The following is a 13,657-nucleotide window of genomic DNA, read 5'->3' as shown; positions in this document are numbered from 1 at the left end:
GCACCAGTCCCTCCTGCAGCAAAGCACCCCCACAGCATGATGCTGCCACCCCCGTGCTTCAAGGTTGGGATGGTGTTCTTTGGCTTGCAAGCACCCCCTTTTTCCTCCAAACAACCATGGTCATTATGGCCAAACAGTTCTATTTTTGTTTAATCAGACCAGAGGACATTTCTCCAAAAAGTATGATCTTTGTCCCCATGTGCAGTTGCAAAACGCAGTCTGGCTTTTTTATGGTGGTTTTGGAGCAGTGGCTTCTTCCTTGTTGAGTGGCCTTTCAGGTTATGTCGATATAGGACTTGTTTTACTGTGGATACAGATACTTTTGTACCTGTTTCCTCCAGCATCTTCACAAGGTCATTTGCTGTTGTTCTGGGATTGATTTGCACTTTTCGCACCAAAGTACATTCATCTCTAGGAGACAGAACGCATCTCCTTCCTGAGCGGTATGACGGCTGCGTGGTCCCATGGTGTTTATACTTGCGTACTATTGTTTGTACAGATGAACGTGGTACCTTCAGGCGTTTGGAAATTGCTCCCAAGGACGAACCAGACTTGGGGAGGTCTAAAAAATAAATTCTGAGGTCTTGGCTGATTTATTTAGATTTCCCCATGATGTCAACCAAAGAGGCACTGAGTTTGAAGGTAGGCCTTGAAATACATCCACAGGTACACCTCCAATTGACTCAAATGATGTCAATTAGCCTATCAGAAGCTTCCAAAGCCATGAATTTTCCAAGCTGTTTAAAGGCACAGTCAACTTAGTGTATGTAAACTTCTGACCCACTGGAATTGTGATACAGTGAATTATATGTGAAATAATCTGTCCGTAAACAATTGTTGGAAAAATTACTTGTGTCATGCACAAAGTAGATGTCCTAACCGACTTGCCAAAACTATAGTTTGTTAACAAGAAATTTGTGGAGTGGTTGAAAAACGGGTTTTAATGACTGTTAAACTGATAACTTCCGACTTAAACTGTACCTGGTGGGCAATGCGTATGGCATTAATCAGATTGACTGAATTAATTTGTAGACAATCATGGCAGTGAGTGTATAAGTGTAACTGAGTTAAGAACATGCAGTAAATACAATCCACAGCTAGCTTGAAATGTTGCGGATGGAGCCATCCAATCGTTACCTTTTGGGTGGCTCAAACCATTGGAAAGTTGTCAAGGAAGGCGGTCACGTGTGTTGCGAAGCAGAGGATCACTGTTTCGAGCCCAGTATGGGGCGGTCGGACAGTGGAGGAGCTAAGCTGTTAGCAGCACACTGATTCCCGTTTCAAAAGGACAATCAGAGAATTGACCATCAGCTATCAAAATCCCAGACTTTAACATAAAATAAAAATGTGTATTCAAATGTGTTGTTAGTAGTATTCAAACGCTTTATTAGTAGTAACACACTCCCAATGTGCTATAAAATTTATGTTACATGTAATTCATGAATTTAGGTAATGATTCAAACCCTGCTATGCACAACCAGATGAACAATTCATTCAGTAGATGTATTTCACTACATTTCTTATATAGCATTATATATTGTATGAAGTTGGATTTCAATTTTGTTATTGTATATATCTCAAGTGAAGATACATAATCATAACATTAGATATAAACAGTTTTTACATACTAAGCCTTTCCTTTCTGTATGTGTTCTTATATTATCTTCCACTGGCATGGCACTTGCTTGTAGATATTGATTCAAATAGTCATGTATAGTAGATCATGTTCAGTATTGAATACCATACTTTACCACGATGCACTTGTACTTGATGGTTTAGCATGAAGTTGGGTTGCACTGAATGACTCCAGTTTCATTTCACAAAGTGGGCCAAAATGTTCATTATGTTGTGTGGTCTCTTATTTGGACACCATTTGACAGCAGACACTCTTATCCTGTGCATAGGACATTGGCAAAAGTTGAAAGTCCATGACAATACATTTGTCATATGTTCATGTTCATTTTGTGAAAAATGCCATTTCCAATACTCAGTGGAAAGCAGTCCTTGAGTCCACAAGAACAGATACCTTCCCTTAATGCCAAAGAGTAAGCTGGTAACTAATCTTGATTAACCCAGAACAAAAGTCTTCCGTAATTGGTCAGATGCTATGTTTACGTAGTCTGTCCACGAGAGATTAGCCGGTAACAGAATCAATTACTTTATTGCTATTTAAAAGAATAGAGGATAAAAATAATGTAATGTTATAATCAGTATTAGGCCAATGTCATAACTTGTAAATGGTAGATTGTCACTTTGTTTTGATACTGATGGAGAGATCGTGTCAAGTGTCTTTTTTTTATAACACAGGTGTAACAATGTAACAATATTGCTGTTTATATTGATGTCCATCCATTTCTTATTTGAGGTTGCTTTTTCTTGTAAATAGTGAATATTAAAAAGTGTAATTTACAGGAACATGTTTGAGCAACTTCTTTCTTAAATGTAGAAAAACATGTGTTTGTCTAATGTCTCTCTACAGTACCAGTCAAAAGTCTGGACACACCTACTCATTCCAGGATTTTTCTTTATTTTTACTATTTTCTACATTGTAGAATAATAGTGAAGACATCAAACTATGAAATAACACATATGGAATCATGTAGTAACCCAAAAAGTTTTATATTTGAGATTCTTCAAAGTAGCCACCCTTTAACTTGATGACAGCTTTGCACACGCATTCTGCAGCGATACGCCATCCCATCTGGTTTGCGCTTAGTGGGACTATCATTTGTTTTTCAACAGGACAATGACCCAAAAAAAGGGCTATTCAATCAAGAAGGAGAGTGATGGAGTGCTGTATCAGATGACCTGGCCTCCACAATCACCCGACCTCAACCCAATTGAGATGGTTTGGGATGAGTTGGACCACAGAGTGAAGGAAAAGCAGCCAACAAGTGCTCAGCATATTCCTCATGAAGCTGGTTGAGAGAATGTCACTTGTTGGCTGCTTTTTAGATTCTTCAAAATAGCTGGTTATTTTGAAGAATCTAAAATATAAAATATATTTTGATTTGTTTAACACTTTTTTGGTTACTACATGATTCCATATATGTTATTTCATAGTTTTGATATCTTCACTATTATTCTACAATGTAGAAAATAATAAAAATAAAGAAAAACCCTGGAATGAGTAGGTGTGTCCAGACTTTTGACTGGGACTGTAGAGAGACATTAGACAAACTGTCACTAAACCGATGTGGATGTGGTGGAGGAGTCAAGCGCAGGAAACAGAGGTTTAGTCCAACAAGACTTTAATCGTCTAAAACACACGAGTAGAAAAACCCGACCTCGAAAATACACGAAGTGGCGAGGGAAAATTACGCACACGCGTAAAACACTAAACATGAAACAAAACGGAATACAAACACGTAGCATCGACAAAGTGGCAACAAAATAACAACACACAATTACCCTAGAGCAAAACAAGGAACTTATAAGACACGTAATCAACACCCAAACAGACACAGGTGTGACAGACAGACAAAAGCAATCAAATACAGAAACATAGAGCGGTGGCAATACTCCGGGGACGGCGAACGCCGAAGCCTGCCCGAACCAGGAGGAGGAGCAGCCTCGGCCGAAACCGTGACAGTACCCCCCCCTTGACGCGCGGATCCAGCCGCGCGCCGACCCCGGCCTCGGGGACGGCCAGGAGGACGCGGACCCGGGCGCGTGGGATGCCCACGGTGAAACTCAGTCAGGAGGGATGGATCGAGTATGTCCCTCCTGGGCACCCAGCACCGTTCCTCCGGACCGTACCCCTCCCACTCCACGAGATACTGGAGACCACTCCTCCGGCGCCTCGAGTCCAAGATGGTCCGGACCCTGTACGCCGGGGCCCCCTCGATGTCCAAAGGGGGCGGAGGGGTCTCTCCTATCTCATCTTCTTGGAGTGGGCCAGCTACCACCGGCCTGAGAAGAGACACATGGAACGAGGGGTTAATATTTTTATACTCAATTGGCAGTTATAACCTGTAACACACCTCGTTCAATCTTCTCAGGACTTTGAAGGGCCCCACAAACCGCCGACCCAGCTTCCGGCAGGGCAGGCGGAGGGGCAGGTTTCGAGTCGAGAGCCAGACTCGATCTCCCGGTGCTTACACCGGTCCCTCACTGCGGTGGCGATCGGCGCTCGCCTTTTTGTTGACGGATGGCACGCTGCAGATGGACATGGGCAGCGTCCCCACGTCTCCTCCGAGCGCCGAATCCACTCGTCCACCGCAGGGGCCTCGATCTGGCTCTCGTGCCACGGTGCCAGGACCGGCTGATAACCTAAAACACACTGGAAAGGTGTTAAGTTGGTGGAGGAGTGGCGGAGAGAGTTCTGGGCCATCTCTGCCCAGGGGATGAACCTCGACCACTCCTCCGGCCGGTCCCGGCAATAGGACCTCAAAAACCTACCCACATCCTGGTTGACACGTTCCACCTGCCCATTACTCTCTGTGTGGTACCCCGAGGTAAGGCTTACCGAGACCCCCAACCGTTCCATGACGCTCCCCAAACTCTGGAAGTGAACTGGGGACCTCGGTCAGACACAATATCCTCGGGGACCCCATAGTGCCGGAACACATGGGTAAATAGGGCCTCAGCGGTTTGTAGGGCAGTAGGGAGACCCGGCATGGGAAGGAGACGACAGGCCTTGGAAAACCGATCCACAACGACCAATATGGTGGTATTCCCCTGGGAGGGGGGTAGGTCTGTTACGAAATCCACCGATAGGTGGGACCATGGTCGTTGTGGAACGGGCAGGGGATGTAGCTTACCCCTGGGCAAATGTCTAGGCACCTTACACTGGGAACACACCGAGCAGGAGGAGACATAAACCCTCACATCCCTAGCTAACGTTGGCCACCAGTATTTCATGCTAAGACAGTGCACGGTCCGGCCAATACCTGGATGTCCAGAGGAGGGTGATGTATGAGCCCAATAAATAAGACGATCACGGACCTCGAGCGGAACGTACGTCCGCCCCACAGGACACTCGGGGGGAGTAGGGTCGGTACGCAGTGCCCGCTCGATTTCCGCATCGACCTCCCATACCACCGGAGCCACCAAACAAGACTCCGGCAATATGGAAGTAGGCTCGTTGGACCTCTCCTCCGTGTCATACCGCCGGGACAGGGCGTCTGCCTTACCATTCTGGGACCCTGGGATGTATGTGATCTTAAAAACAAACCGGGTTAGGAACATATTCCACCTAGCCTGACGAGGGTTCAATCTCCTAGCTGCCCGGATGTACTCCAGGTTACGGTGATCAGTCAGAATGAGGAAAGGGTGTTGAGCCCCCTCAAGCCAATGCCTCCACACCTTTAGGGCTTGGACTACGGCTAACAGCTCCCTGTCCCCAACATCATAGTTGCGCTCCGCCGAGCTGAGCTTCTTAGAGTAGAAAGCACAGGGGCGGAGTTTAGGTGGCGCGCCGGACCGTTGTGACAGGACTGCCCCAATACCGGTCTCGGACGCGTCTACCTCAACCTGGAATGGTAAAGAGGATCCGGATGCGCCAGCACCGGAGCCGAGGTGAACAGGTTCTTCAGTTTGACAAATGCCCTGTCCGCCTCAGCCGACCACTGCAAACGAACCGGACCCCCCTTTAGCAGGGACGTAATGGGAGCTGCAACCTGTCCAAAACCCCGAATAAACCTCCGGTAGTAATTAGCAAAACCCAAGAACTGCTGCACCTCTTTTACAGTGGTTGGAGTTTGCCAATTACGCACGGCCGATACCCGGTCTACCTCTATCTCCACACCAGACGCGGACAACCGATAACCCAAAAAGGAGACGGACTCCTGGAAGAACAGGCATTTCTCTGCCTTGACATACAAGTCATGCTCCAACAGTCTTCTCAACACTCGGCGCACCAGGGCTACATGCTCGGCTCGAGTAGCAGAGTACACTAGGATGTCGATCGATGTAAACTACTACCCCCTGCCCATGCATGTCCCGGAAAATCTGCGTCAACAAAGGATTGGAAGACTGAAGGAGCATTCATTAACCCGTATGGCATGACGAGATACTCGTAATGACCCGAGGTGGTGCTAAATGCTGTCTTCCATTCATCCCCCCTCCCTAATGCGCACCAGATTGTACGCGCTCCTAAGATCCAACTTTGTGAAGAACCGCTCCGCGTAATGATTCCGTCATCGTCGCAATCAGTGGAAGTGGGTAGCTGTATTTAACTGTGATCTGATTGAGACTACGATAATCAATACACGGGCGCAATCCCCCGTCCTTCTTCTTCACAAAGAAGAAACTCGAGGAGACTGGGGAAGTAGAGGACCGTATGTATCCCTGTGCCAAGGACTCGGTTACAGTGGGGAAAAAAAGTATTTAGTCAGCCACCATTTGTGCAAGTTCTCCCACTTAAAAAAGATGAGAGAGGCCTGTAATTTTCATCATAGGTACACGTCAACTATGACAGACAAAATGAGAAAAAAAAATCCAGAAAATCACATTGTAGGATTTTTAATGAATTTATTTGCAAATTATGGTGGAAAATAAGTATTTGGTCAATAACAAAAGTTTCTCAATACTTTGTTATATACCCTTTGTTGGCAATGACACAGGTCAAACGTTTTCTGTAAGTCTTCACAAGGTTTTCACACACTGTTGCTGGTATTTTGGCCCATTCCTCCATGCAGATCTCCTCTAGAGCAGTGATGTTTTGGGGCTGTCGCTGGGCAACACAGACTTTCAACTCCCCCCAAAGATTTTCTATGGGGTTGAGATCTGGAGACTGGCTAGGCCACTCCAGGACCTTGAAATGCTTCTTACGAAGCCACTCCTTCGTTGCCCGGGCGGTGTGTTTGGGATCATTGTCATGCTGAAAGACCCAGCCATGTTTCATCTTCAATGCCATTGCTGATGGAAGGTTTTCACTCAAAATCTCACGATACATGGCCCCATTCATTCTTTCCTTTACACGGATCAGTCGTCCTCGTCCCTTTGCAGAAAAACAGCCCCAAAGCATGATGTTTCCACCCCCATGCTTCACAGTAGGTATGGTGTTCTTTGGATGCAACTCAGCATTCTTTGTCCTCCAAACACGACGAGTTGAGTTTTTACCAAAAAGTTCTATTTTGGTTTCATCTGACCATATGACATTCTCCCAATCCTCTTCTGGATCATCCAAATGCACTCTAGCAAACTTCAGACGGGCCTGGACATGTACTGGCTTAAGCAGTGGGACACGTCTGCCACTGCAGGATTTGAGTCCCTGGCGGCGTAGTGTGTTACTGATGGTAGGCTTTGTTACTTTGGTCCCAGCTCTCTGCAGGTCATTCACTAGGTCCCCCCCGTGTGGTTCTGGGATTTTTGCTCACCGTTCTTGTGATCATTTTGACCCCACGGGGTGAGATCTTGCGTGGAGCCCCAGATCGAGGGAGATTATCAGTGGTCTTGTATGTCTTCCATTTCCTAATAATTACTCCCACAGTTGATTTCTTCAAACCAAGCTGCTTACCTATTGCAGATTCAGTCTTCCCAGCCTGGTGCAGGTCTACAATTTTGTTTCTGGTGTCCTTTGACAGCTCTTTGGTCTTGGCCATAGTGGAGTTTGGAGTGTGACTGTTTGAGGTTGTGGACAGGTGTCTTTTATACTGATAACAAGTTCAAACAGGTGCCATTAATACAGGTAACGAGTGGAGGACAGAGGAGCCTCTTAAAGAAGAAGTTACAGGTCTGTGAGAGCCAGAAATCTTGCTTGTTTGTAGGTGACCAAATACTTATTTTCCACCATAATTTGCAAATAAATTCATTAAAAATCCTACAATGTCATTTTCTGGAAATAAATATCTCATTTTGTCTGTCATAGTTGACGTGTACCTATGATGAAAATTACAGGCCTCTCTCATCTTTTTAAGTGGGAGAACTTGCACAATTGGTGGCTGACTAAATACTTTTTTTCCCCACTGTATGTATGTCTCCATAGCCGCTGTTTCCTCTTGAGACAGGGGGATACACACGACTCCGTGGAAGAGCCGCTCCTATTTGGAGATTTATCGCACAGTCCCCCGTCTATGAGGAGGTAGCCGTGTTGCCCTCGATTTGCTAAACACGAGTGCTAAATCCTCATACTCGGGGGAATGCGCAGTGCGAGCACTTGGTTCGGACTCTCTACCGAGGTCGCCCCTACGGAAACACCTAGACATCTCCCTACACACTGGGCAGACCACTCCATAAGAGCCCTCTGTTGCCACGCTATGGTAGGATCATGGGTGCTTAACCAGGGAAGGCCCAACACCACGGGGTACGCAGGAGAGTCAATCAGATAAAACTGAATGATCTCCTCATGACCCCCCTGCGTCGTCATCGTCAGTGGTGCTGTGACCTCCCTGATCAGGCCCGACCCCAACGGCCGGCTGTCTAAGGCGTGGACAGCAAATGGAGCTTCTACCGGCCGAAGGGGAATTCCTAACCTACTACAAAATGCCCGATCAATAAAGTTCCCAGCTGCGCCTGAATCTACTAGCGCCTTATGCTGGGAATGAGGTGCCACCTGTGGAAACCTCACAGGAATACTCATGTGACCAACAGAGAGCTCTGGGTAAGTGGGGCGCCTACTCACCTGAAATGACTCCCCAGTGCGTGGCCTGTTGTCACCTCTCCCAGGAGACCCTCCCCAGCACCTGGCCGCAGTGTGTCCTCCACGACCGCAGGTGGTGCAGGGATGGCCCCCCTCGGGTTCCCTCTCCTCCTCTCTCTAGCGCCAGCACCCCCGAGCTCCATGGGAATCGGCTCGGGGGTGCTGGAGGGTGGACTGGACGACCCCCACTCGGGGACGTCCGCGGGTAGCCAGCAGGGTGTCCAGACGGATGGAAATGTCCACCAACTGGTCAAACGACAAGTTGGTGTCCCTGCAGGCCAGCTCCCGGCGAACGTCCTCTCGTAGACTACACCGGTACTGGTCGATGAGGGCCCTCTCATTCCACCCCGCATCCGCCGCTAGTGTCCGGAACTCCAGTGCGAACTCCTGTGCGCTCCTCTTCCCCCTGTCGGAGGTGGAATAGACGCTCTCCCGCCGCTTTCCCCTCAGGTGGATGATCGAAGACAGCCCTGAAGCGGCGGGAGAACTCCGCGTAGGTGATGGTAGCGGCGTCTATTCCCCTCCATTCGGCGTTGGCCCACTCCAACGCCTTGCCGGAGAGACAGGAGATGAGGGCGGAGACGCTCTCGTATCCCGAGGGCGCCGGGTGTATGGTGGCAAGGTAAAGTTCCACCTGCAGGAGGAATCCCTGACACCCGGCTGCAGAACCGTCATATGCCCTCGGGAGCGAGAGCCGAATGCCTCTGGGTTCCGGTGCTGAGAGAGGAGGACTGGCCGTTGGTGATGAGTTGTTGTAAGGGTCCTTGGCCACCTCTTGATTCACCAATCGGCACAGAGTGTTGGACACCTCGTCCATGACGGTCCCGAGTTGCCGGATCATGGCGTCCTGGAAGTTGATCCGGTCCAGCAGGGATTCGGGTGCCGCCGCTGTTCCTGCTGACTCCATGATGGTGTGTTGTTCTGTCACTAAACCGATGTGGATGTGGTGGAGGAGTCAAGCGCAGGAAACAGAGGTTTAGTCCAACGAGACTTTAATCGTCTAAAACACACGAGTAGAAAACCCCGACCTCGAAAATACACGAAGTGGCGAGGGAAAATTACGCACACGCGTAAAACACTAAACATGAAACAAAACGGAATACAAACACGTAGCATCGACAAAGTGGCAACAAAATAACAACACACAATTACCCTAGAGCAAAACAAGGAACTTATAAGACACGTAATCAACACCCAAACAGACACAGGTGTGACAGACAGACAAAAGCAATCAAATACAGAAACATAGAGCGGTGGCAGCTAGTACTCCGGGGACGGCGAACGCCGAAGCCTGCCCGAACCAGGAGGAGGAGCAGCCTCGGCCGAAACCGTGACACAAACACATGTTTAAATTCCTAATTCTGGATATACACTGCGTGTACCAAACATTAGGATCCCCTTTTGCCCTCAGAATAAACAGCCTCAATTTTTCGGGGCGTGGACTCCACAAGGTGTCGGAAGTGTTATACAGGGATGCTGGTCCATGTTGACTCCAATGCTTCCCACAATTGTGTCAAGTTGGCTGGATATCCTTCGGGTTGTGGACCACTCTTGATACACATGGGAAACGGTTGAGCATGAAAAACCCAGCAGTGTTGCAGTTCTTGACACACTCAAACCGGTGCGCCTGGAACCTACTACCATACCCCGTTCAAGGCTAACATCTTTTGTCTTGCCCATTCACCCTCTGAATGGCACACATACACAATCCACATCTCAATTGTCTCAAGGCTTAAAAATCCTTCTTTAACCCCTTCATCTACACTGATTGAAGTACATTTAATAAGGGATCATAGCTTTCACCTGGATTCACCTGGTCAGTCTATATAACGGAAAGAGCAGGGGTTCCTAATGTTTTGTACACAGTGTATGTCATATGTCTGATATATCATATTCTTGGTTGTTTACATTGTAGTCTAGTGTGTTTATTAAAATAACCAGTACTGTTGTGTTGAATTATACTTTGTGTACATTTACTATCTACTGAGAGTCACCACAAGGGTAGCCTACAGACACGATAGTCACTTGCCTTCTGATTGGGACAGTAAAGAATACAAGTGAAGTAGATATTACAACCTCCTGAAATGGCCACTACATGGCAGTAGTGCTATAGATACATTTTTCACATACAGTAGGGTCAGGTACAATGTGGACACAGGCATGTTCATGTTGAAATTACCTAAATCCACACATGATCGGAAAACAACATTATGAATACTGACCCAAAATGCTTAAAGGGTAACTCTCAACCCCAATTTCAGCCTTTGCCCAACCCCTTCTGATTTTCACAAAATGCATTCAGGTGAAATTTGTGGGTGGGGGACTGCTCATAAATATTCATTTTGGGGGTGGGTAAACGTAGTTGTTTCTCACTGGCATGCTCTGATAGTAAAATAATGTGCATCGCAAGGAACTATTGCTCTGGACAGTTATCTCACAGTGGTAAAGCGCTAAATTTCTGACATATATTGCCACTTGCGGCGTAAGTTCAAATCCCCCACGGGGTGCTACAAAAACGTAACATTGAAAATGAAATGTAGGGCCTCAATTAAATCCAGTGTTCATGCAGTAAAATTAACTCACAGATTGCTCTTGGGTACTGTATAGAAACCTACAACTACTCCCAGGCCGACCGAATTAAAAGTGTGTGGGCACGGGATAAATATTGTAAATAAAGGATTTGAAGATTTGTTTTATATCTGCCCCATGTGGGATTAGAACTCACAACCATTGAACTATGAGCCAGCTGACGGACCGAAAGGGGGTAGTCCAAAATAGGGGAGGGTTGTCAAACTTTATTTTTTTGCTTTGGGGAGGGTTGTGAGGTTTTTTATTGGGCACAGGGTAGGGTAGTGCATTTCTTCACAGGTTTACATTCGGTCTTTTGCAGGTTTTACTATATAATTTCTTCCATCCTAGCCAAATTTCCTCATCTGCTTGCATGCCCCCTCCCCTATATCAAGGCGTTTTCGTACTTCCCTTATGCACTACGATTTTCCATGTGCTCATTTTTACTATACCACAGGTCAATATAGTCTACCAGTCTAACACTATCTTGCCCTTTATCCACAATTCATAGTGAAAAATAGTGGTGGGTGGATCGTTTGTACAGATCTGAAATATGCTAACTAGCAATCATACAACGCATAAAAGCATTCAAAGTTGCATACATTTTCAATATGAATCCACAAGAACAAATAGGAATAGCTGATGTGGGTTCGATTCCCACGGGGGCTCAGTATGAAAAATAAAAAAGAATGTATGCACTCACTAACTGTAAGTTGCTCTGGATAAGAGCGTCTGCTAAATGACTAAAATGTAAATGTACATAAACAGCGGAGAGGCCAGGTGCATCATTGCGCATGAAAGAACAGTGAGGACATAAGACACAAAAAGTTCCCTATTGATCTTGTTTAGGGACAATACAATTATCCTACCTAGACTAGCCTAAAACACAATGCAACGAATAATTGCATTACTGTTTTCAAGTGAGTACAAAGTTCTACTCTAGGCTGTAGTGAAAATGTCATTTGAATAACGGTGCAAAAACCCTGTGAATGTTTCATTCCATTTGGATCAGTTGTGGGTCTACTCTCGACAGTTTATAGAAAGGCATAGTAGCAGGCCGGTCTGGCTGTATTTTTACTTCTGATACTGAATGCGCTGTCTGTTGCAGATCATCATTCTCCCAAGTCGTCCTATAATAATCTGGCCACATATGCTCCCGGCAGGCCCAGTTAATTAAGGAAAGCTTAACACGCGCTCTGCCTCCTCTCCAATCCGAGCGGCTATTCCTTGCACACCTAGAACGCTTCAATATAGCCTAAATATTGATCATTTAACCTCTTAAACTGACAGTCCCCGAAATCGGGCACTAGAATTACTTTAAGAAATATGTACTGTATATGTTTACATTACTTATTTATTTATTTTATTAAGTCAGAAGACAGCAATCCAGACCTTCCTAGGACCTTGTAAACGTCCTCTGTCGAATAAACTTTTAAAATGTATTACCTTTTACATCTGGCATAAACACATATGCCACTCCTAATTGCCACATCTTCAATTTAAGCCTACTAGAAAGTGTGTGCCCTCAGGCCTGGAGGGAAGCTAAAGTCATTCCGCTACCCAAGAATAGTAAAGCCCCCTTTACTGGCTCAAATAGCCGACCAATCAGCCTGTTACCAACCCTTAGTAAACTTCTGGAAAAAATTGTGTTTGACCAGGGAAATTGCTGTTTCACAGTAAACAAACTGACAACAGACTTTCAGCACGCTTATAGGGAAGGACACTTAACAAGCACAGCATTTACACAAATAACTGATGAAATGTATGATAAAATGATTGTTGGGGCTGTCTTGTTAGACTTCAGTGCAGCTTTTGACATTATCGATCATAGTCTGCTGCTGAAAAAATGTATGTGTTACGCCTTTACACCCTCTGCTATAATGTGGATAAAGAGTTACTCGTCTAACAGAAAACAGAGGGTGTTCTTTAATGGAATTCCCAGGGTAGCTGTTTAGGCCCCTTACTTTTTTCCATCTTTACTAACGACATGCCACTGGCTTTAAGTAAAGCCAGTGTGTCTATGTATGCGGATGACTCAATACTATACACGTCAACTACTACAGCAACTGAAATAACTGCAATACTTAACAAAGAGTTGCAGTTAGTTTCAGAGTGGGTGGCTAGGAATAAATTAGTCCTAAATATTTCCAAAACTAAAATCATTGTATTTGGGACAAATCATTCACTAAACCCTAAACCTCAACTACATCTCGTAATGAATAATGTGGAAATTTAGCAAGTTGAGGTGACTAAACTGCTTGGCATAACCCTGGATTGTAACCTGTCATGGTCAAAACATATTGATACAACAGTAGCTAAAATGGGGAGAAGTCTGTCCATAATAAAGCGCTTCTCTGGCTTCTTAACAACACTATCAACAAGGCAGGTCCTACAGGCCCTAGTTTTGTCACACCTAGACTACTGTTCAGTCGTGTGGTCAGGTGCCACAAAGAGGGACTTGAGAAAATACTAGCACACAGCTCAGACACCCATGCATACCCCACA

Source organism: Coregonus clupeaformis, chromosome 30 (assembly GCF_020615455.1).
Source record: "Coregonus clupeaformis isolate EN_2021a chromosome 30, ASM2061545v1, whole genome shotgun sequence".
Taxonomy (NCBI): Eukaryota; Metazoa; Chordata; class Actinopteri; order Salmoniformes; family Salmonidae; genus Coregonus; species Coregonus clupeaformis.
The sequence above is the reverse complement of the archived record's forward strand: the minus strand, read 5'-3'. Positions refer to the sequence as shown.